Below are 24,928 nucleotides of genomic sequence, written 5' to 3'. Positions count from 1 at the left end.
ATTAAAAAATAAAACTGGTGGTTAAAAACTAATTCTGTAGACAATACTACTATCTATCTATTGTTATAATGTTATATATTTTCTATAAATTTACTACAGTAAATTTATCAGGATAGCTGTTAGTTTTTTTTCCAAGTTCCTGTTTCCTCTGTTACATTAAATTACTGGAATTTGTCTACTTCCGGCACTATGTTGGTATGTAACAGGCCACACTAACAGTTACAAAAGGATGACAGTTATCTATGGATTGTGCTGTAGATGTGTGTTTACAATTGACATTAGTCCTCATTATGAAGCAAACTGAAGTCTTCCATTTTTAAATCACGATAATTTGCAAAATAAGTGTGCCAGTAATACAAAATGTTTTTAATTTGTAGGGTTCCCTACTTCTTTACTCCGTTTTTGTTGGAAACTTGAAGGCCTTTGCAGCAGAAGACAGCAGCCAGTTAGAATCCTAGACAAGGAGGCAAAATCTACATGTGATTGCATAAATCAGAAACTGATTTTTGTTATCAGCAACAAATACCACAAACCTACTGGGGAGTGATAATAAGAACTCCAAGGTCTCTGAAGAGGCGTCACCAAAATGACTGGTAATCTGTTATACACAAAATTCCTACGGCTCACATGTGCTGAAGAAGAATGTTCTTAATTTTAGGTGTACTAGCTTGGATGACTACGGAAAGTAAAAGTATGCTAAGACTAGCTGTCACCTTTATCTTTAATTTGAGACACTGAGACATACTAACATGTGTAAAGTCTGCAAAGTGGAGCTTCTTGATTAGATATACTGTATCTATATAGAGATTCTATTTTAGTTAGTTGTTCATGAATTTTCCACAAAGTGTTCATTTAGTAGAGATAAACCTAGAAGTATTCAATATGTGCCAACTGAAGGCCACTTTAGCTTTCATTTGAGGTGTTCATGGAGATAATGAGCTTGGGTTGTTCCATTAGCAAACACTGCAATTTTTTGACATGAAACAGCTCAGTATCAGATAATTTAGAATCCTGTGTTTCATGTTCCAATATTCTGAGTTAATTTTTATTCCCATAATGTAGTTAATCAATTTGGCCCTCTGCTAATTCCTATGAAGGTATGATTAGATGCATGGAAGAAGATTGTCATTAATGCCACTAGATTTTAGTTCACAGGACTGCATGCAGGGGCATCCACGGGTTTTCATATCAATAGAGGCAAAACATTTTCCCGTAATTTTTGTTATTTTCTGTTGGTTCAGTAAATTGTTTTCTTACCACTAAAAATTGCTTGAGCAAATAAACACAAATTTTACTGTTTATTTTACATAGTTTCACTGCTTGTGTAGTGAATAGAACTGAATTTAAGTTAAGAGTTGGGAGAGAAAGCAGGTCTTTACAGTCAACTCCAGAAAGTTTTCAAACTTGCTTTCATCACAATGAAGCCTATCACATCCAAGACATCATTATCTCACTAATCATTAGTAACTAATCAATTTCCACTGAGCTATTGTGGTAAGTTTCTGGATAGTGCAGAAGTGAAGCAAATGCCAACTGACAATAACCAATTGAGGTTTATAAAGATGTGTGCATCTAGTGCCACGAGAACTGGATGGATGACTTTTTCGTTCACTAGAAATAGGCCTGCCATCACTTGAATTGTTGACCCCAGATAAAGACTTCGAAAAACCCAGCCATTTGCATCAAATCAGATTATTTTTCCTGCCTCATTCAAACTTTCTTAAGATGGTGTACTGCAGTATCAAGATATTATCTTTATGTCATGAACATGTGGAATGAAAAGTACACTTGCACAATTGGCCTGATCGGCAGGCAGGTGGCACACTGCATGTGTTCGTTGATTGTCAGCAGCTTCTCACAGTTCTCAAATACAGAAAATAACATGCACAGGAGAGGGTCTAAGTGTGCTTACCACTGGTGTGTGTGTGTGTGTGTGTGTGTGTGTGTGTGTGTGTGTGTGTGTGTCAGAGAGAGAGAGAGAGAGAGAGAGAGAGAGAGAGAATTTCTAAGGAACAAAACTGCTGAGGTCACCGCTCCCTAGACTTGCACACTACTTAAACTAACATGGACTAACATAAACTAACTCATGCTACGAACAACACACGCACCCTGCCCAAGGGAGGACTTGAACCTCCAGCGGGAGGGGCTGTGCAATCCGAGACATAGCACCTCAAACCACGCAGCCACACCGCGCAGCACTTGCCACTGGTTTTTTTAAATGTAAAACAAAAGAAACTAGCTATATGCCAGTCCTTATTTAGAGAATCTTATCTAATGTTTGCAGTTGCCTAAATAATCACAACTGTACCCAGGCGTGCACCTCTTTGCCTGAAGAAATCGATGGCCACGAATGTGTTTCTTCTTGGCTCCGAAACTATGAAAATTGCATGGGAATCAATTGGGACTGTATGTATGACATGTACAGGCTGCCGGGCATAATCTAAACAACCTTGGCAACATGAGGGCGGGCTGTATCTTGCAACAGAATGACACCACCCATCAACATTCCTGGGTTTCTGAACTTGATGGCACACTTCAATTTTTGGCAAAGTGTACAGGTCACTCTTTGCATTAATTGTTGCCTGTGTTCCAGAAAGTCAATGAGCAGTGGTCCTTTGCAGTCAAAGAAAAAACTCATCATGACTTTCCTGGAGATGCTGGGCCCGTTGTTTCGACTTCATTGCAGAAGTTGCGCTGGGTAGCCCTCGTATATCCTTCATGCAGTCCCAATCTCTACCCAGGTGATTTCCATATTTTTGGAGCCCTGAAGGAGGACTATTGTGGCTGTCGAATTGCTTTGAACAATGAGTTGTGTGCCTGGGTACAAGCGTGGTTCTTTAGGCAATCACAATCATTTTTCCATGAAGGCATTGACGGTGCTGACTCACCATTGGGTCAAATGTATTGGTATTTATGGTGGTTACTTCTAAAATAGCAAAAAGTTTACTTATATTTTTCCATCTGCCTCATTTTCATTTGACCGTCACTTATAGGTGCAGTTGTATATTCAATTTTTCAAGGATAATGTCTTTTTAAGACATTATTTCATTTTATTGTCTTGTAACTTACTACTATTAACTTAACCCAGCTATGGATACTGAAACAAAAATATTGATATCCTATCAAATGTAATGCCCACTGGTGAAATATTGATATTTATGTACTGACTTTTGAGGTTTGTTTTTGAAACCGAAGGAAAACACTGAATTGCATGCTCCAGTTGTTTCAGCAAAAGTTGAAAGATTTTTGAACTACAAGCACATGTTGTCCAACAACAGACATTCCCACTCTCTCAAAAACCTCTGCAATTTGACTGTTATACAACAGTGAATTGATCTTAGATCAGAGATATTTGAAAGTACTGTTCTAGCCTGTTGTTGATGTACATGTTTGTTCCATTGTGTCTGTTACAACTTGACTGTAAATTATATTTGTACAAAACTTGGGTTTCCTGTTCTACCATGATCGAGTGTAGTAATGTCTACACAAATTGGCGATCCTAAGTCATTTATTTTTCTTGTTGTCCATCTCATGTGTTAGACCATGACAATGATTGAAGACAGTGGATTGCTATAAGTGGAGTGATACGACACCAGTGTTTCCTAGTTTCACATGTGCGTATGACTGTGAACCAACAGTATCAACACTGGCACAGCAGAGAGACAGAAATAACATTGTGTTTTATACTACTCCTGGGACCCCAGTGGCCTACCTAACCTTCATGACCCCGCCACAGTGGGAAACACTTATACCAGCATTGGCTCACGCACAAGATTTTGTTGACCATTGAGTTTTGTCTGTGGTGCCAGCCTTCAGCCTGCTAACCTTGAAGCCTGATGTTACTTCCCACTGTTTTAACACTACAATGCCTGAAACCCCATATATGCTTCCTGCTCCATGAGCGACAAACTAGTTTTCAGTTCACATTCCTCAGCGCTCCTTTGGGACTGCTAATACATCTTTCGTACAACTTCCGCCTTGCAATCAGATGACCATGGCCATTCTGCCCATGTCTGTCTAACCTGCATCTGCATGTATCACATGCAGCCACAATCTCATCAAATTCACCAAGACCTCGGGCAATGCAGGGCACTGTATTCCTGCTCTGCATGGCATTCTCGATCATGATTTCATGTCTGCTGTCATGGTTTCATCACCACAGCCTCCACCTAAGGCGTTGCGATTGCAATGACACAGACTGTTAACACAACCTACAACTGTGCAGTACACCCCAGTATGCAGATTCCCCAAACTGTCAGTTACAAAACGATAATCTAAAACTTTTCATCTTGGTCAACAACTTGCTAAACATCCACAGCATCCCAGACGACGATGCCAGTTTTATATGCCTCATCTGCCACTTACGTAAATTCATGGATTTCATCAGCGACCTACTTTTATCGCCACCATTTCCCCACAAGCATGAGACTGCAAAGTCAACTATTATCAATCGTTGGTCCTGCCCTCCAGGCGAAGCTATCCATCACACAATCACTGATGAGCATTGTGGATCTAAGACGCTTTCTCAGCTCTGGTGCCATCTAAGTGCACTAATGGATCTGAGAGTCCCCTGCGGACACTTTGACTCCACATGAGCTACAGTTACAGCTCCTCTACCACAAACTGCATGCCGTGGAGGCTAAACTTCGTCTGGTTGATCAGTCTCTCAGAATTATCTGCCACAGGCAATTCCTATTGACTGTTGCTCCAGCCACAGGAAATGCAGCTGGTAGCAGTGTACAAGCTCTCACTCCACCACCTAGCTTCGGTGGCAGGGGTGTGTCACCTGGCAGTCAACAACTTGCACCATGTGTGCCAGAATCCCAACTGCTGCTGATTTCGCATGAGCTAACTCCCAAATGTGCCACTGCCTCCAGGCAGTGGGAAGCGAGTTGGATGGTGCAGCTGGCACGCCTGGCACTCCCCACCTGGCCTACATGCTATGATGGTTTTACACCACATTCAGATACACAAACTAAAATTGTTGTTATCCCTACACTTACACACATTCTGTACATGCAGTGGTCTAGGTGCCTTGGTTAGTGACAACTCCTTATGGAACCATCAGAATCAACAGTCAATTAACACGTTCACATCAACCAGTGGACAACTATACATCAAGGACCTCATGTGTCACCTTCATTTTCTCATTGACACCAGAGCAGATGCTGTCATCCTAACCGAGCATCCCCAGAGTTTCACTGGACGTTCCACGTTGTCGATGTTGACAAGGCAGTCATAGGTACAGACTTCAGTTAATCTCCAGATCTACAAACTGCTACTTCATTACATAAAGCTCCCGGCACATGCATTTTGGATGCATTTCGTCATCCCCCAAACCCAACTTCACCGATGAGTCGCCAATTTCTTTCTGCTCTATCTGACTGCTCTTCATTGAATTCCCATCTGACTTCTCTACTTGTTGAGTTCACATTCAACATTCAGAGGTCAATGGCCTATGTGCTCACAATGATGAGCTTAAACAATTGATCAGTGCCGTTTCGGAGAACCTGTCGTGGTCTCATAGCATACTCTGCAACCGCTCCAGTGCACTTCCAATGCACAACTCTGCCATATTCACTGCAGTCGATGTGTCCCCAGTGGAGCCTCGGTATTCAAACATGAATGTTGGTGACTTCCCTTGTCACACTGTCCCCTCTGACTGCCCTGTAGTCTCATGTGATGACACCTGTGTTTCTCTCATGCACGTGTCAGATGAACATCTAGAGTTGATCACAAATGGTAGTTGTCACACGATTACCACTGAGGTCCCTCCCATGCATCACAAACTCACTGCCTCATGCTGCATAAGTTACAACATGCGAAGGTGATTGTCAATGAACTGCTATCCACTGTGATTGTACGACCCTCAGTTGGTAAGCGCTTGTTGCCTCCCCATCTTGTGTTCAAGGGCAGTTCATTCCGTTTCTGCGGGGACTATTGCCAGCTTAATGCCTGCACTATTATTAACAATTACATTACTCCACACATCAATGATTTTGCCCAGCTACTTAATGGTGTGCAAGTGCTGAGCATCTTTATGGTCTCAAAAATGCAGCTCAGACTTGTCAACACTCCGTTGACTCTGTATTGTTCAATTTCCCATATTGTTATGCCTATCTTGATCACATCATCATCTTCTCCTCAGTTGAGGGACATGAACAAACACATGGGTCGGATCTGGGCAGCCCTCAGTGTCAATGGTGTCAAGATTAACACTCACAAGTCACAGCTTAACTACACAAGTATAACCTTCCTCAGTCTCACTCTAACGACTGAAGGTATTAGACTAATGTCTGGTCATGTCGCGTTCATCCAGGACCTTCCCTTGTCCATAATTTATCACGATTTGTGTCTTTTCTGAGTATGGCGAACTTTTATTGTAAACATTGACATAAAATGCTTCAATTTATATTCCCTTCACAGAGGCTCTGTCTTGGAAGAACACCTCCGGGAAACACAAGGTTCTATGGTTGGAAGTAATGCTCCAGAAGGTCAACATACTAAAGACTGCATTATCAAATGCTGTTATGCTCATGCACCCAGTGCCTGATGTGTGCATATCCATTATAGTTGATGCAAGTGACATATTTGTGTGTGCTGTCTTTCAGCAACACATCAGTGACATCGCTCAGCACCCCTAGATCTTTTTGAAGAAGTTAATGACCTCCCAATACAAGTGGTTAGCATTCAACTGCAACTTATACATGGTTTACAAAGCTGTGAGATACTTTCACAACAATATGAAAGGATGTGCTGTCACAGTTTTTACAGACCATAAGCCACTTGTTGACGCCATCCGCAACCCAGATTCCATCATATGGACCTCATTAGCTTGTATACCACAAACATTCAACACACATGAGGGGCAGACAATGTAGTAGCAAATTATCATTCCCGGGTAGACTCAATCACTAACCCTTTACACTCGGATGAGTCGGCTCAGTTACAGTTATGAGAAAGAATGTTGCTACTCACCATATAGTGAAGATGCAGACTCAACCAAAGACCAATAATGAACCCTGACTAACTCAGTTCACTACTCCATCCAACCATTATCCATCCCCACTGCCCGAAACCAACCCCTGTTAACTTCCCAGAATTTCTTAACCTCGAACCTTTCCTCACCATTATTCTCCATATCCCTCAACAAGCAAAGTAACCTTACATCCGCAGAAAGAGCCGCAGTCCACCATCTAAAAACTGATCTACACCTTTTAATCCTACCTGCAGACAAGGGCTCCACCACTGTTGTTTTGAACCGCAAGGATTACCTGGTGGATACTTCCACCAACAAACCTTGCCAGTGACCCCATTCCAGTAATCTAGCAGGATCCCCAGTCACTACCCAAATCCTTAGGCCCATCCCAGAACAACTCCCTGGAGTCCATCTCTACTCACCCCAAAATTCCCCACACTCCTACCTTCTACATGCTTCCTAAAGTCCATAAACCTAATCACCCAGGACGCCCCATTGTGGATGGTTACTGTGTTCCCACTGAGAGAATCTCTGCTCTCATAGACCAACACCTTCAACCTATTACCCACAACCTACCCTCTTATATAAAAGATACCATCCATTTCCTCCATGACTCTCCACAGTTCCTGTCCCTTTACCACCTAGTGCCCTGCTCTCACTATTGATGCCACCTCCCCGTACACTAACATTCCTAATGCCCAAGGCCTTAACACTATTGAACACTACCTTACACAATGGCCGATGGTTTCCAAACCAACAACCTCCTTCCTAGTCGCCACGACCAATTACATCCTCACCCACATATACTGCTCCTTTGAAGGGGTTACCTACAAACAAATCCGGGGTATGGCTATGGGCACCTGCATGGCACCATCCTATGCCAACCTATTCATGGGCCATCTAGAAGAATCCTTCCTAAAAACCCAGAGTCCTAAACCCCTCACCTGGTTCAGATTCACTGATGACATCTTTGCTATCTGGATCAAAGGTGAGGACACCCTATCCACATTCCTCCAGAACCCCAACAACTTCTCCCCCATTTGCGTCACCTGGTCCTACTCAACCCAAAAAGCCACCTTCCCAGATGTTGACCTCCACCTCAAATATGGCTAGATCAGTACCTCTGTCCATATCAGACCTACTAACCACCAACAATACCTCCACTTCAACAGCTGCCACCCGTTCCATACCAAGAAGTTCCTTTCGTGCAGCCTAGCCACTCGTGGTCATCACATCTGCAGTGATGAGGAGTCCCTCTCAAAATATACCGAGGGTCTCACAGAAGCATTCACTAACCATGATTACCCTCCCAACCTTGTACAAAAAACAAATTTCCCGTGCCTTATCTCTCCAGTCTCCCACCACCTTCCAAAGTCCTACCATCCAGCCACAGAGGAGCATGGAGCATTCCCCTCGTAACTCAGTACCAACCAGGCCTGGAGCAACTGAATTACATTCTCCACCAGGATTTCAATTACATCTCGTCGTGCCCTGAAATGAGAAATGTCCTGCCCACTATTTCCCACCCCTCCCACGGTGGTATTCCGCCATCCACCGAACCTACACAATATACTCGTCCATCTTTACACAACCCCCGCTCCCAATCCCTTACCTCATGGTTCATACCCCAGTAATAGACCTAGATGCAAGACCTGTCCCATACATCCTCCAGTCACCTCCTACTCCAGTCCGGTCACTAGTATCACCTATCCCATCAAAGGCGGGGCTACCTGTGAAACCAGTCATGAGGTCTACACTCTATGCTGTAACCACTGTGCTGCATTCTACGTAGACATGACCACGAACAAGCTGTCTGTCCGCATGAATGGCCACCAATAAACTGTAGCCAAGAAACAAGTGGACCACCCTGTTGCTGAACATGATGCCAAACATGACATTCTTCATTTCAATGATTGCTTCACAGCCTGTTCAACATGGATCCTCCCCACCAACACCAGCTTTTCTGAATTGCGCAGGTGGGAACTTTCCCTGCAGTACATCCTACATTCCCATAATCCTCCTGACTTCAACTTTCGTTAGTCACAGTTCTCACCCACCAGCCCTTTCCCTTTCGCATTCCAGCACTACACAGCCGTCATTCCACCACCACACCCAGACCTTCTATTTCTCTCCCCGATCCCCAGCCCTCCGTCTGACCTGCAGCACTTCACTGTCTGCCACCTCCACCATACTATCCCTCCCCCTCCCTACCACAGCTTCCTCCTTACCCCCACCCAGTCTACTCAAAGTGGTTCCAGTTGCCTGAGACTGCAGTCATATGTGTGTGTGTGTCAGTTGCGTTTGTTTGAGTGTGTGTGCATGTGCGTATGTGTGTCTAGTGTTGACGAAGGCCTCAATGGCCAAAAGCTTTAACTGTGAGATTCTTTTTTGTTGTGCCTATCTGCAACTCATCATCTCCGCTATATGGTGAGTAGCAACTTTCCTTCTCATAATTGTTAGATTCCATTCTGGATTCTCCATTGTTTGGCAAGTTAGAGATGGATGACACCGAATTTCTAAGCTTGTGCCAAGATGTCAATTCAGTCCCAAACTTGGTGTCCCACTGCCTCCTTAGCCCTGCTAGTTTTGTTTGGTGTGATTCACTGGCTGGCATCCTTCATCCTTTTGTTCTGGCTACTCTCCGTCAGACAGTCTTTTCAGTCATACATGATCTTGAACAACCTGGTATTAAGACTGCTATATGCCTCGTCGCGCAATGTTTTATGTGGCGAAGCATGCCGAAGGACTGCCACATTTAGTCATGGGTTTGTATTCTGTGCCAATGTAGCAAGGGTCACTCTATGGTGGCTATCGACAGCGAACTGACTATTGACACTAAACACATGAATGGTATCTCTGAGATCAGAGATCTTTGAGAGTTCTGTTCTAACCTGTTGTTGATGCACATATTTGTTCCATTACATTTGTTACATCTAGATAATAAATTGTCTTAATACAAAAGTTGGGTTTTCTGTTCTGCCGTGATCCGGTGTAGTAACATCTACCCACAACTGTAACAGCTCTATGACAGTACAGATATACAACTATTTTCGTACATCTTCAAACAGTAAGATCGCTTACAGAAAAACATAACAATTTTAAATTAATTATGCTTTTTGTAACTTCATATCCTGCTGGATATGAAGTTTTTCATTACTCTAGTTCATTTTATAACTCACTTTACATATGTTTTATCTACATTTTAAGGTCATTTTAGTGATAATTTTATAGGTATTTGGGGTCATAAAAATCCGGACCTGCTGTTTACAGCTTCTTTTCACATTTGTAAACTCTAATGAAATTTCCCTGGCTGCCCCTCTGTGAGTGCTCCTGGCGACATGTGTGACACTGAGTAATTGCACTGAAAGTGAGCATGTTGCGGCTGCTTCATGTGTCTACCACAAACGATCGCATAACATAATGGCAACTAAAGCAATGCCTCAATATTGATGCAGTTCAGTCTCACAGCTTTAGTACTGCCAGCAGCCTTTTATGCTTCACAGTAGAAAGCTGACAACAGTCCTGCCAGGGCTCTTCTTTCACAATACAGAGTATATATATTGGAAACCCAGGTTACGCAAAATGGTAACTAGCCAATGAAAACTGAGCTCCCTGAGATGCCTGCCATTTAGCACATCCAAGGTAGCACAGCTTATCCAGTTCCACAGAAGGACAAACATTATCCACTTCTTTCATTGGATATTAGTACTAGCCTAACGTTTAGCTAACTCAGTAACACTTCTACATCATATGCATATGTTTCATCTTCAGAACAAATATTATTGTCAGTCTTTTAAGTAAATAAACAGCAACAAGTCTTGTAATTGCAATTTCTCATTAAACAAGAATCACTAAGTAATCTTGTCTATACTAATAAAATGGCCGACGGAGTACAGTTAACTCATCTTGGTGCTCTTTGAACCAGTGACACTTGCACTGTCCTATTCTCAGATGCCATTGTGCTGAGGAAAAACAAACTGCATGTAGGGGTGGACAAGATCCCCAAGGACAGACGCATACCTTTGTTGATGCATTGTGCTTTCCAACGACTGTTTTCTTTCAGACGTTTCACACCATACACACTGATGACCGTCTGTCCAATGGAGCACAGAACATGAGTGATCTGAAAAGGCCACCCGTTGCCACTCAGAAGACATCCAGTTTAAGTACTGGTGTGCAAATTCCAGCTTTTGTCGCCAATGGACAGCAGTTAGCAAGAGTGCATGGATCAGGTGCCTGCTGCAGATGTCCATACACAGCAATGTTGGCTGAATAGTCATTGAGGAGACATTGTTAATAGTCCCTTGGTTCAAGTGGTGTGTGTGTGTGTGTGTGTGTGTGTGTGTGTGTGTGTGTGTGTGTGTGTGTGCGCGCGCGTGTGTGTGTGCGCGCGCGTGTGTGTGAAATCTTATGGGACTTAACGATTCAAGTGGGGTCATATGCACCCAAGTCAAAACTATAGAACACGAAGACAGAGAGGAGTTAAAAAACGACTACATGTCAGTCCCAATTGACAGAATAGAAGACAGCTAAAAACAGGCATGTGGAAAAGGGCTAAAAGAGACACCATACAGAAATGGAGGTCCAAAACTAAAAATGAAATGGCCTTCGCCATATTGCTTTGGTGAATAAAACTTAAAACGCAGTCGACAGGCCACGCGTCATTCACTAAAATGGCTGATAAATCAGACGGCAACCCAAGCTGGAACATAAACAGTTAAAAAAAAAGGGCGTTCCATCAGAAAGTGGTGGACAGTTAAAATTTGGGTGCAATGTGTACAAAGTGGTGGGGTAGCACCACTTAGCAAGTGACAATCGCTGAAAAGGCAGTGCCCAATACACATCCAAGTTAAAATAATCTCCTCCTGGCAGGAGGGCCGAGAGGAGGTTGTCCAAGGTGCTGGGAGACGCTTAATAAGCCAAAGCTTATTCCCGTGAAGGAAGGTCCATTGGCGATGCCAAAGGGACACCACCTCCTGACAGACGGCAACACAGAGATCATCAGAGCGTACACAGGTACTCGCGGGCTGAGGTACGAGGACTGCAGCCTTGGCAGCAGCGTCAGCAACCTTGTTTCCAAGACACTGGCTCCACCAAGAGTGAGCTAGTGACAGTTTTCCTGGACCCGCTGCACTAAGGGATGGGCAGTGTACAGCGCACATAGACTTCGAAGGGCACTGAGTGAGTGAGAGTCGAGGACACAATTGAAAAGGCTGTGAGCTGGATGTATTCCGTGGCCTGATACAAGGCGAAGGGCTCGTCTGTAAATACTGAGGAGTGTCCGGGAGCCGATATCAAAAGACACGGGTGCCAATGATGAAGGCACACTTGACCCCACGGTCGGTCTGAGAGCCATCAGTGTACAAAAAGGTACTATCGCGAAGTTCCATGCGAAGGTTGTGAAACTTAAGGCAATAGACTGAGGCTGGAGTAGTGTCAGGGTGTATACGCAGACAAGGAAAAGAAATTACCGGATTTCCTGGTTAAAAGTACACTTTCTATCGGGTGAAAACATACTTTTTCCCTGTTAACTGACAGTATACTTTCTCTCGGAACTGTATAACTTATCAGCCCTTTGAATGATTATGGTTTTATACAGGGAAAAAAAACATGTTTTAGAAAAATCTTTGATGTGCAGCAACTTGTACGCTGCATTTTTTCGTATTACGAAAGTATAAGTTACAATTCCACCAAACACCACATGTTACTTTCCGAAGCAGTCATAGCTCATGTCACATGATCTCGCCAGCCGACGACAGCAGGTATTCCGAGCTTAGAGCACGTGATGTAGTCAGCCAATAGCAACATCACTGTTCAGTAGCGCAAACACACAAACGGAAAAAGTTAATGGTTTAAATTAATGTACACAGTGCCGCTACATGAAACGCAAAGCTTTCACATATAATATTGGTCTATAAGACTAAAACGCTGCAAGAGAAGCTAAGCTTTCTCATATGATGTTGGTCTTTTATGCGCCTATTACAATTTAAGATATATCATACAAATGTGCCAGTAAAATTTTTAATAACAACATAAATGTCTGATCATCTGGGCTCGAAATTCATCTAAATGGTTCGTCATCAAAGAGCTGATTTTTAAATGACAGTCAAACGCTCTGTGATTAAGAAATTCATCGTACATTCTCGCACATAGTTCAACTTGCATAAAAGGAAATTTACTTTGATGGTAATGCTTTTCAAATCACCATTCAGAATATTTTCCCGCGACCTGTTAGAAATAGGTTCGTTTCTGCAATTACTAGAGAGCGCCAGATGACAGGCGTCACCGCGCTTGCGAAGCTACGATTTCGTAGGGAGCCCGTATGTTCGTATGTGTAAAACATTAAAGATCTTACATTATGTCATAAAAGAAACAAGACATCAGAGGATACTCCAAGAGCATCAGAATTTCGTGACCCATACTAAAAAGTGCACATTCGTATTCCAGTGAATAAGGCCACGACCTGATATTAAGCTTTTCAATGTGGTTTTCGGGATGTAAATTTTCTTGGAGTACCAGTACTGTGTTATCTCATGTTTGATTCTTTATTATGGCATAATGCCATACGTGCTAGAAATTGAAAACGTTTCAAATATATTGTCTGCCTCAGTGGGAAAAGATTAAGAAAAGAAAATTTCTCTAGCAAGCCGACAAAAATATCATCATTGTTGTCCAAGGCAATTAATGCTTGACTGTCAGAAAGGTGGAAATAAAATAAAATCTGCAACACATTTTAGCCTTCAACACATTTTAGTTGTCAAAAACTTTAAAAAATCCAATTTTCAAAAATATGTTCATTTTGTATCGCACATCTTTCTGAAGAGTCTGATGCACGAAACATACGTGTTCGCAGAAATGTAAGACGTTATTTGGTCATAAGTGAGCCAAAGTGCAGTGCCTCGCCTCCTCACACAGCATTCTTCTATCGCACGTCACTGTATTTCACTCTGTGGAACTGAAACGTGTATATTTTGTAATGGATGCCATCAAACCATATTCTGGACAGTGGAAATTAAAATGTCCTGTGGGGCCTCTCCTGCTTACAATCGGCTGGTTTGACACCCTGTCCCTCTTTTTATTTTGAGAAAATTTGCACTCTTTATTGACTATCAGCTAACAACTTGCTGTTTAGTGTGACAAAAAATTAAATATAGGATACATAAACCCAGTAAATACATGAGACAAGCAAGACAATGCACATTTCTTCATCCCTAGCTCCTAGAATTTTTTTCTCTCTAATCTTGCTACAGTTTTACATGGCGTGCTTTCCTTTCTGCGAAAGAATCTATTACCTTATCAAAGTTCGTCAAACTTTTGCTACATGAAAAATCGAAATGTCGCTGTCTAATATTGAAAAAGCTGTTAATACAAATAGGACTCAGGACTGGTGTGGTTTCCCAATCTGATAACGTCTATTTTGTCACTGTCTGCTAGATAAAACAAAATAGGCCTTTCTAATACTGCAGCAATTGTACACACACCAAATAAACGAGAATGTTTTGGCCCAAACGGTTTTTTTTTTGTAATGACAGAATATAATTCACAAAGCACCAATATCAAATGCCTATTAGGCCTACTACAAGCAAAAAGCTTTACATTAGGAAATAGTTTCACACTTCATTCATACGCTCCAATTTCTCAAACTTGAGATCGAAAAGTAGTACGAAATTTTTATACAAACTTGGAATCGTCATTTTGTTTCATAATTTGTGTGATGTCTCCGTTTCTGCTCCCTCCTCGTTCTAACAAACAGTCTTGTTATCACTAATTCTGTAACTATTCCTGCAATGTCAAAGCTTGTTCGCAGGTTAACTTCACAAACTCTGCCTGAATCACCGGTTTAGTTCCCCACGATTATTCTCCGGTTAAGCATTATTAAACATTCGTACAACGCGATTCCGCACTTCTTCCAGAATATAACTTAAAGCGTGTGCTAGCCGGGGACTGTTCAACTGGTCCTTATTAGTATAGCAATCTGGCCAAAAATTCTCTCTCAAAATTTCATTTTCTTGGATACACCGAGAAGGTAATACGAACTCTTTCTTACCTGTTATTCGTTTATTTCCACTCCTGTAGTCTGAATCAATGGATTTTGCTAGTAATTATAACAATGCTCATCATTTGCAAACCCAATAAACCACACAATCAGACAGTGGTTGGCATTCTTCCGTTCAGCCTTAACTCTGCTCAGCTCGTATAGCCCCTTTAGTCTGTAGGAAACTTTGTTTCTACATGCGACGAGGATTCCCCTGACAGAGACATCATGTAAACTATGCATGCATTCACACATCAACTTATGATTCATTCAGAAATCAACTTAGAATGTGTTCAAAAATGTTCAAAAACCGACAGGGATGCGTTTCAAAGTCATATGAATAATCAACAGCCTAACGTGCGCTGGATGCTAGTCACTTTGTGAAAAAAGGTTTTTTCCACCTCAAGAGTATGAATTTGACCCCCCCCCCCCTTCCTAGATTCCTAGATCGGGGCCTGCTGTGCATGCATGAACCTGGCACCTTGGGCACTCCAGTAAAATTTGGGTGCTCCAGTAAAACTTCTCTTGGTAGCATCTAGCTGCTTGCTGCGACTGCTTACACAGCCAACAGCCACATTTCTGTAGCCAGAAGTGGGAGAAGGTACTACTCCACTGCACATGCGCATGATCCTGCTCGTAACTGCTAAAACGAATCTAATGTAAACAGTTGTGACGTCACGCTCATCGGAGGCAATTTGTTGTTACGAAGCACTGCATTGTCTTCCTAAGGCCTTTAACATATTTTCCTGTTGGCAGACGCTTGTATGAGCACTGGTTTTGTTGCTGTATATGGCACATTTCCTTTGCAACTTAAGTTTTATTTTCGCTTTTTCTCTCATTCATGTTTTATTGCTGCAGTATTATTCTGCAGTATCAGGATACAGTAATATCCTTTGTTGGAGTATTGGTTCTTACCAGTCAAAATTACAAAAATTTAACTGAAAACAAAAGCAATGAAAAATTTCCAGAATTCTAAAATATTCCCGGATGAAAAATATTCCCATGTTTTTCCCGTATCTCCCGGGTCGTGTACACCCTAAGTGTCCTTTGGAAGACAATGAAGGCCAAGGTTAACACGGGCCACTTCACAAAGCCAAGGTGGTGAAGTGCTCACACCCACTGGGAAAGTTGCAGGTAGTGTGAAGTTAAGCCACCGTAGCAAGTGCTGAAAGCAGACACCATGAGATAACAGAGAAGAGGGACGAGCCCCATACTGGTGATCAAAGGAATCATCTAAGACGCAGGCATAGAATGGATGGCCACAGAAAACGGCATGCATACCTGCTGAGGAGAACGTCACGGCAATGGGACAGTGGTAGTTCAGCAGCTTCAGCATCCACACTCTCAACCGGGCTGGTGTAAAAGGTGCCCGTGGCCAAATGGATGCCAGGATGGTGGATAGTCTTGAGACGGCATAAGAGGGATGGGCAGGCAGATGCATAAACAAAGCACCCATAGTCAAGCTTCGAACAGACAAGGGACCGGTACAAACTGAGGAGGGGGGTTCGATCGGCACCCCAGAAGTACCATTGAGGACATGTAGGACATTGAGGGACCATGTACAGCGGGCTGCCAGTTAAAATACATGGGAGAACCAAGAGAGTTTCCTATCGAGCATGAGCCCCAGGAATTTCGTAGTTACAACGAATGGAAGTGCAACAGGCCCAAGGTGCAAAGATGGTGGATGACAAATTCATAAGACGGTTTTGTCAGTGGAAAAGTGAAAGCCACTGTCGATGCTCCAGGAGTAAAGATGATCAAGACAGCGCTGAAGATGCCGCTCAGTGAGATACATCCAAGGAGAACTAAAATAGACGGCAAAATCATCAACAAAAAGGGAGCCGGAGATGCCAGGTGGAGACAGGCCAATATAGGGTTAATGGCGATAGCAAAGAGGACAACACTCAGGATGGAACCCTGAGGCACACTATTTTCCTGGATAAAGGCATCCAACAAGGCGAACCCACACAACCTTGAAAACTTGGTCTTGTAAAAATGCCCGAAGAAAACAAGACAGGCACCCATGGGAGCCCCACATGTATAGAATATGGAGGATACCAGTTCTCCAGTAGGTGTCGTAGGCCTTCTCCAAATCGAAAAACATGGCCACAGTCTGGGATTTCTGCAGGAAACAATTCATGACGTGGGTGGACAAAGAACGAGATCGTCAACTGCAGAACGCTGTGCTGAAATCCACACTGTGCATTCGTTAGTAAATGGTGAGAATCGAGCCACCACACCAGTCTAGCATGAATCATACATTCCATCACCTTGCAGATGCAGCTTGTACGAAAGATGGGGTGGTAGCTAGAAGGAAGGTTTTTGTCCTTACCGGATCAGGTACTGGTATGATGATGGCTTCACGCAAGCGTCCAGGAAATGTGCCCTCTACCCAGTTGCGGTTGTACGTGTTAAGCAGAAAGTGCTTGCCTGCAAGAGAAACGTGCTGCAACACTAGAATGTGGACGGCATCTGGTCCTGGGGCAGAGGGTCGGGATGAATTGAGAGCATGATCTAGCTCCCTCATAGTAAAGGCGGCATTGTACCACTCACAATTCGAAGAACAGAAGGGTATTGCCTGAGCCTCCTCCGCTCGTTTCCAATTGAGGAAGGCAGGGTGATAGTGGGAAGAGGTCGATACCTCTCAAAATGTCAGCCCAAGGTGTTGGAGATAGTAATAGGGTCCACGATGATATCGCTAGCTATTGTCAGTTCGGAATTTGAGGAATGGAGGTTCTAGAGAGCTGTCGGAGGCTCAAATGGTTCAAATGGCTCTGAGCACTATGGGACTTAACATCTGAGGTCATCAGTCCCCTAGAACTTAGAACTAAACTTATAACTAATTAAACCTAACTAACCTAAGGACATCACACACACCCATGCCCAAGGCAGGATTCGAACCTGCGACCGTAGCGGTCCCGCGGTTCCACACTGAAGCACCTAGAACCGCTCGGCCACCCTGGCCGATCCGTCGGAGGTTGGCCGACACAATAGAGGAAGGTGTGGAATTGTTAAAAGAACTAGTGAATGTTATCCAGCTAGCTGTTTTGCTATCCCAAAGAACACAACGACACTTCGCATGCATCTGTTTATAATGAATGCAGTATGCCAGCATAGAGTGGTGGTTAAAAACGCGGAGAGCACATCTCCGTGGGCAAATTGTGTCATGGCGTGCCTCAGTCCACCAAGGGACTGGGACACGGCATGACAAAGAGGAAATGCAAGGAATGGAATGTTCTGCAGCAGTAAAAATAACATTTGTAAGGTAGCCCACCTGGCCATCACAACTGGGGAAATCTTGTTCTTCGAAAGTCGCCAGGGAGAGGTAAAGCTGCCAGTCAGCCTTAGTAAGCTGCCATTTGGGCACGCACGTAGATGGAGTAGGAGTCAACAAACGGAGAGCACAAGATAAATGGTCGCTCGAGTAGGTGTCAGATAGAGTGGACCACTCAAGATGAGGAGCAAGCTGGGCAGTGCACAAGGAGAGGCCCAGATGGGAATACATGTGCGAGGAGTGGGAAAGGAAAGTGGGTGCGCCAGTGTTAAGGGAGAAGAGGTTAAGTTGGTTAAGAAGGTCAGCCAAGAGGGCATCTCTCTGACACATCCCGGGAGAACCCCAAAGGGGACGATGTGCATTAAAGTCATCAAGTAGCAGAAATGGGGGGAGGTAGCTGCCCAATAAGTTGAAGAGAGTCTGCCCCGGTGACATCGAATGACAGAGGTACATAAATGGTACAGAGGGACTAAGTCAGGTGGGGAAGGAAAAGGTGAACTGCAAAAGCATGAAGATTGGTAGTCAGGGAGAATGTCATCGCGTATGAGCAGCATGATGCCCCCATGAGATGGAATGCTGACCTCATGGGGAAGGTCAAAATGAATCAGTAAGAAATGTGAAAGTTCGAAGTGGTTGTGAGCCCGCAATTTCGTTTCCTGAAGGCAGAGTACAAGGGGACGCTGCAACGCTAAAAGCAGCCATAAATCCTCTTTGTGGGACCGAAGGCCGCGAACATTACACTGAAGGAGAATCATGATGAGGAAGAGATGTAGCTTGTTTGTGTGGTCAGTCAGTAGAGTCCAATGCTGGAAAACGATTGTTGGTGAGTACCAGCAACACAGAGGCTGGCCAGGCTAAGGTATCACCTGCCGACACTGTTGAAGAGGATCTTCGAGGTGGCGAAGGGGAAGACCGTTTGCCTTTGGTGGACTTCTTCAAGCCTTTCTGGTTAGATGAATACTCAGGTGTTGTTTGGCCGAAGGGATGGAGGAAGTCTTCACAAGTGTACTCCTTCTGCCCTTTCCAGCCTACTGGTTGTGTAGCTGATGGCTTTACCCCTTGAGGCGAGAGTTTGACAGCTTGTTGCGCAGCTGGATGGAGGAATGGCGATGCTACATTGACACTGGGTGATTTCACAATCTGAGAGCTGAATTGGAGGTTTCATGTCTGCATGGTCAGGTCCTCCATGGAACAAGGGGTAACAAGAACAGAACTATAGATGCCACATGGGAAAATGCAGGGTTTGTGATTAGCCATTAACTTGCGAGCGACTCGGGAAAGCACTTTTTCCTTTATCCGGATCTCTTGGAGATGCACTGGAAAACCCCGAAGGAGGTGGCATGCCAGACATTGCAATTGATACAGTGGGGAGGAGGTGGGCAATCGCCCTTGTGCGCATCCCTACCGCAGGTGACACATTTGTCTAGGTGTCGACACGACGTTCTCGTGTGGCTGAAACGATAACACTGGTAGCAGCGCATCGGGTTCGGAATGTAAGGCCAGACAGTGATAATTTCATAGCCTGTTCTGAGCTTGGATGGAAGCACCACTCTATCAAAAGTGAGAAAGAGAGTGTGGGTGGGCACTAAGGAGGAATCTACCTGATTCATTACACGACGGGTGGCAATGACACCCTGATCAGACAGGTAAGATTGGATTTCAGCCTCGGTTAGACCGTCGAGCAGCCTGGTGTAAATGACACCACGGGAAGAATTCGAAGTTCTATGGGCCTCGACACGAACAGGGTAACCATGGAGAAGCGAAGCAGCAAGCAGTTGTTGTGCTTGAGAATCAGAAGTGGTCTCCAAAAGCAAAGTGCCGTTCCGTAAACGAGAGTAGGATTTCACAGGGCCAGCAATTGCATCTACACCTTTCTGAATAATGAATGGATAGCTGGGTGGTTAGCTGCTCAACAGTTGCATGTCTATTTGCCCATACAAATCTCCAAATTCGTTGTTCACCTGTCAGTTTTGGGCTATGAGGCACCATAGTTGCTTGGCACAAGACATGGAAAGTGCATTTTGCCATCCACAGTACATGTTAACCACAACGGCACACAAACAGTTTACAAACTTTGCCGTTTCAGAAATGCTTTCACCCTTGACCTGAAAACCAATGACCATCCCCTTTTGGAAATCAGATAAATCAACCTCTTTCCACATTACGTTAACAACTGTGGTGTTTTCCACCTCCCCTGCCATGCTTTATATACCCTCCACGACTAGTTCTGCACCTGCTGTCTATGGCTGGTTATTGCACTTTGATGCCAAGTACAGGTGGTAGTCACATTAACTTGATTGGACTGTGTATAAATAATGGTTACAAACTAATAAACCTAGGATAGTATTTCTATAACTCTTCCAGTTTTGCGAAGTACACTCATGCTCATAAATTAAGGGTAATTGTAGAATGTGGTGCCACACAACATGGCACTACACAAAACTGGCACTAATAGCATAGGCACATAGGGAACACTCACAACACAGATCTGTAAGTCCACAGTATTGGTGATAAGTTAAGAAAACCGTCCCAAAACATGTGCTACAAAACCCCACTGTTCCTGCCCATGTACCCTGATATCAGTATGGGATATGATTTCCATGCACACGTACACAGGCCGCATAACGGGTTGGCATACTCTGGATCAGGTGGTCGAGGAGCTGTTGGGGTACAGCCTCCCATTCTTGCACCAGTGCCTATCGGAGCTCCTGAAGTATCGTAGGGGTTTGAAGACGTGCAGCAATACGTCGACCAAGAGCATTCCAGACGTGCTCGATGGGGTTTAGCTCTGGAGAACAAGCAGGCCACTCCATTCGCCTGGTATCTTCTGTTTCAAGGTACTCCTCCACGATGGCAACTCGGTGGGACCGTGTGTTATCATCCATCAGGAGGAAGGTGGGACCCACTGCACCCCTGGAAAGGTGGACACACTGGTGCACAATGACGTCCCGATACACCTGACCTGTTACAGTTCCTCTGTCAAAGACATGCAGGGGTGTACATGCACCAATCATAATCCCACCCCACACCATCAAACCATGACCTCCATACAGGTCCTTTCAAGGACATTAAAGGGTTGGTATCTGGTTCCTGGTTCATGCCAGATGAAAAGTCAGTGAGAATCACTGTTCAGACTATACCTGTACTCATCCATGAACATAACCTGGGACCAATGTTCCAATGCCCATGTACTATGTTCTTGACACCAGGCTTTACGGGCTCTCCTGTGACCAGGGGTCAGTAGAATGCACCTTGCAGGTATCTGAGTGAATAATCCATGTCTGTTGAGTCGTCTGTAGACTGTGTGTCTGGAGACAACTGTTTCAGTGGCTGTGGTAAGAGCCTGAGCAAGGCTACCTGCAATACTCCGTGGCCGTCTGCAGGCACTGATGGTGAATATCGGTCTTCTTGTGCTGTTGCACACTGTGGACATCCCGTAGTGTAGTGCCTGGACACGTTTACTGTCTGCTGCAATCATTGCCGTAAACTTGAGCTTACACTTTGTGGTGGTACATGGAGGGCCTGTGCTACGACCTTCTGTGTTTGACTAGCCTCCAGTCGCCCTAGTATTCTACCCCTCATAACATCATCAATATGTGTTCTTTGAGCCATTTTCAACACACAGTCGCCATTATCATGTCTGAAAACATCTGCACACTTACTAGCTGCACTGTACTCTGACATGCACCAACACACCTCTGCATATGTGGACTGCTGCCAGCGCCACCTTGCGACAACCGCAGGTCATGTATCAGCATTATCCTTAATTTATGAGCACGAGTGTAGTATATGATTCATTTCGAGGAATATTCAGAAAAAACGTTGCTGGATTTGGAGCGAGAATAGTCACCACCGATGGTGTAGCAGTGGTTGGTGAACTCTGCACAGGGACAAGCAACATATTTGAAAAATAGAAGAAGCCAATGATAAGAAAAATCTCAATGAGTCCATCTTGGCTTTGTCTAGCTGCTCATTCAAAAGTAACACGAACTTAGTTTTCAGATCTCTTCTAAATCTGTCACAAAGTTCCCTGAAATCAGGGAGTGCAGACCGAAAATAAATCCAATCAGCATCAGCTGCCGAGGATTGCTGGTGTCTTTTCATTTCACTGAGTTTTTCATTTCCAGCTGCAGCTTTTATCAGTAGCATATGGAAAAAGAAGGAACACGAGGACAGTGCACACTCCTCACAGTAGGCCTCAACAGTTGAGAATAGTGTTGTGTGTGTGCCATGTAGATGCCAACCTCATCATGGACATCAATTATATCTCACGTATTTTCTTGAAAATGGAAAGAGGTATCACTCGTCTTCCACTGTTAAAAGCAATTTTGATGTATTAGCTATATTGCACATGCAGCAATCTATGAACTAACACCCATCAAGTATTAACTGGTGGGCAACTTCATTCTTCACTGCAAACCTCTCAAAATATTCCCAGTTGTTTACTCGTTTGTGAAGTATCACAATACTTATGGGCAATAATGACAGAAAAGACAGTTCATTATGAATCTGTGACCTCAGGCAGCAAGATGCAGAAAAATCAATTTTTTTACCAAATATTTTCCTCAAAATTGAATGAGAAAGACTGGATAGGAGACGGAACCCGTTGTAGTTGTTGTTGTTGTGGTCTTCAGTCCTGAGACTGGTTTGATGCAGCTCTCCATGCTACTCTATCCTGTGCAAGCTTCTTCATCTCCCAGTACCTACTGCACCCTACATCCTTCTGAATCTGCTTAGTGTATTCATCTCTTGGTCTCCCTCTTCGATTTTTACCATCCACGCTGCCCTCCAATACTAAATTGGTGATCCCTCGATGTCTCAGAACATGTCATACCAACTGATCCCTTCTTCTAGTCAAGTTGTGCCACAAGCTCCTCTTCTCCCCAATTCTATTCAATACCTCCTCATAAGTTATGTGATCTACCCATCTAATCTTCAGCATTCTTCTGTAGCACCACATTTCGAAAGCTTCTATTCTCATCTTGTCTAAACAATTTATTGTCCACGTTTCACTTCCATACATGGCTACACTCCATACAAATCCTCTCAGAAACGACTTCCTGACACTTAAATCTATACTCGATGTTAACAAATTTTTCTTCTTCAGAAACGCTTTCCTTGCCATTGCCAGTCTACATTTTAAGTCTTCTCTACTTCGACCATCATCAGTTATTTTGCTCCCCAAATGGCAAAACTTCTTTACTACTTTAAGTATCTCATTTCCCAATCTAATTCCCTCAGCATCACCCGATCACCTGATTTAATCTGACTACATTCCATTATCCTCATTTTGCTTTTGTTGATGTTCCTCTTATATCCTCCTTCCAAGATACTGTCCATTCCATTCAACTGCTCTTCCAAGTCCTTCACTGACTCTGACAGAATTACAATGTCATCGGCGAACCTCAAAGTTTTTATTTCTTCTCCATGGATTTTAATACCTACTCCTAACTTTTCTTTTGTTTCCTTTACTGCTTGCTCAATATACAGATTGAATAACATTGGGGATAGGCTACAACCCTGTCTCACTCCCTTCCCAACCACTGCTTCCCTTTCATACCCCTTGACTCTTATAACTGCCATCTGATTTCTGTACAAATTGTAAATAGCCTTTCGCTCCCTGCATTTTACCCCTGCCACCTTCAGAATTTGAAAGAGTATTCCAATCAACACTGTCAAAAGCTCTCTCTAAGTCTAGAAATGCTAGAAACATAGGTTTGCCTTTCCTTAATCTTTCTTCTAAGATAAGTTGTAGGGTCAGTATTGCCCCACGTGTTCCAACATTTCTACGGAATCCAAACTGATCTTCCCCGAGGTCGGCTTCTACCAGTTTTTCCATTCATCTGTAAAGAATTCGTGTCAGTATTTTGCAGCCGTGACTTATTAAACTGATAGTTCGGTAATTTTCACATCTGTCAACAGCTGCTTTCTTTGGGATTGGAATTATTATATTCTTCTTGAAGTCTGAGGGTATTTCGCCTGTTTCATACATCTTGCTCACCAGATGGTAGAGTTTTGTCACGACTGGCTCTCCCAAGGCCATCAGTAGTTCCAATGGAATGTTGTCTACTCCGGGGGCCTTGTTTCGACTTAGTTCTTTCAGTGCTCTGTCAAACTCTTCACGCAGTATTGTATCTCCCATTTCATCTTCATCTACGTCCTCTTCCATTTTCATAATATTGTCTTCAAGTACAACGCCCTTGTACAGACCCTCCATATACTCCATCCACCTTTCTGCTTTCCCTACTTTGCTTAGAACTGGGTTTCCATCAAAGCTCTTGATATTCATGCAAGTGATTCTCCTTTCTCCAAAGGTCTCTCTAATTTTCCTGCAGGCAGTATCTATCTTACCCCTCATGAGATAAGCCTCTACATCCTTCCATTTGTCCTCTAGCCATCCCTGCTTAGCCATTTTGCACTTCCTGTCAATCTCATTTTTGAGACGTTTGTATTCCTTTTTGCCTGCTTCATTTACTGCATTTTTATATTTTCTCCTTTCATCAATTAAATTCAATATTTCTTCTGTTACCCAAGGGTTTCTACTAGCCCTCGTCTTTTTACGTATTTGATCCTCTGCTGCATTCACTATTTCATCCTTCAAAGCTACCCATTCTTCTTCTACTGTATTTCTTTCCCCCAC

At 43.6% G+C, this 24,928-nt stretch overlaps 1 protein-coding gene across 1 annotated transcript in view; it reads right to left on the bottom strand.

Moving 5' to 3' along the window:
• LOC126480578 (SAFB-like transcription modulator) overlaps positions 1–24,928 on the bottom strand; it is a 166,001-nt gene that overhangs the window by 122,756 nt on the left and 18,317 nt on the right. The gene's annotated exons all lie outside the window — the stretch shown is intronic.

Source organism: Schistocerca serialis, chromosome 1 (assembly GCF_023864345.2).
Source record: "Schistocerca serialis cubense isolate TAMUIC-IGC-003099 chromosome 1, iqSchSeri2.2, whole genome shotgun sequence".
Lineage (NCBI taxonomy): Eukaryota > Metazoa > Arthropoda > Insecta > Orthoptera > Acrididae > Schistocerca > Schistocerca serialis.
The sequence above is the reverse complement of the archived record's forward strand: the minus strand, read 5'-3'. Positions and strand labels throughout refer to the sequence as shown.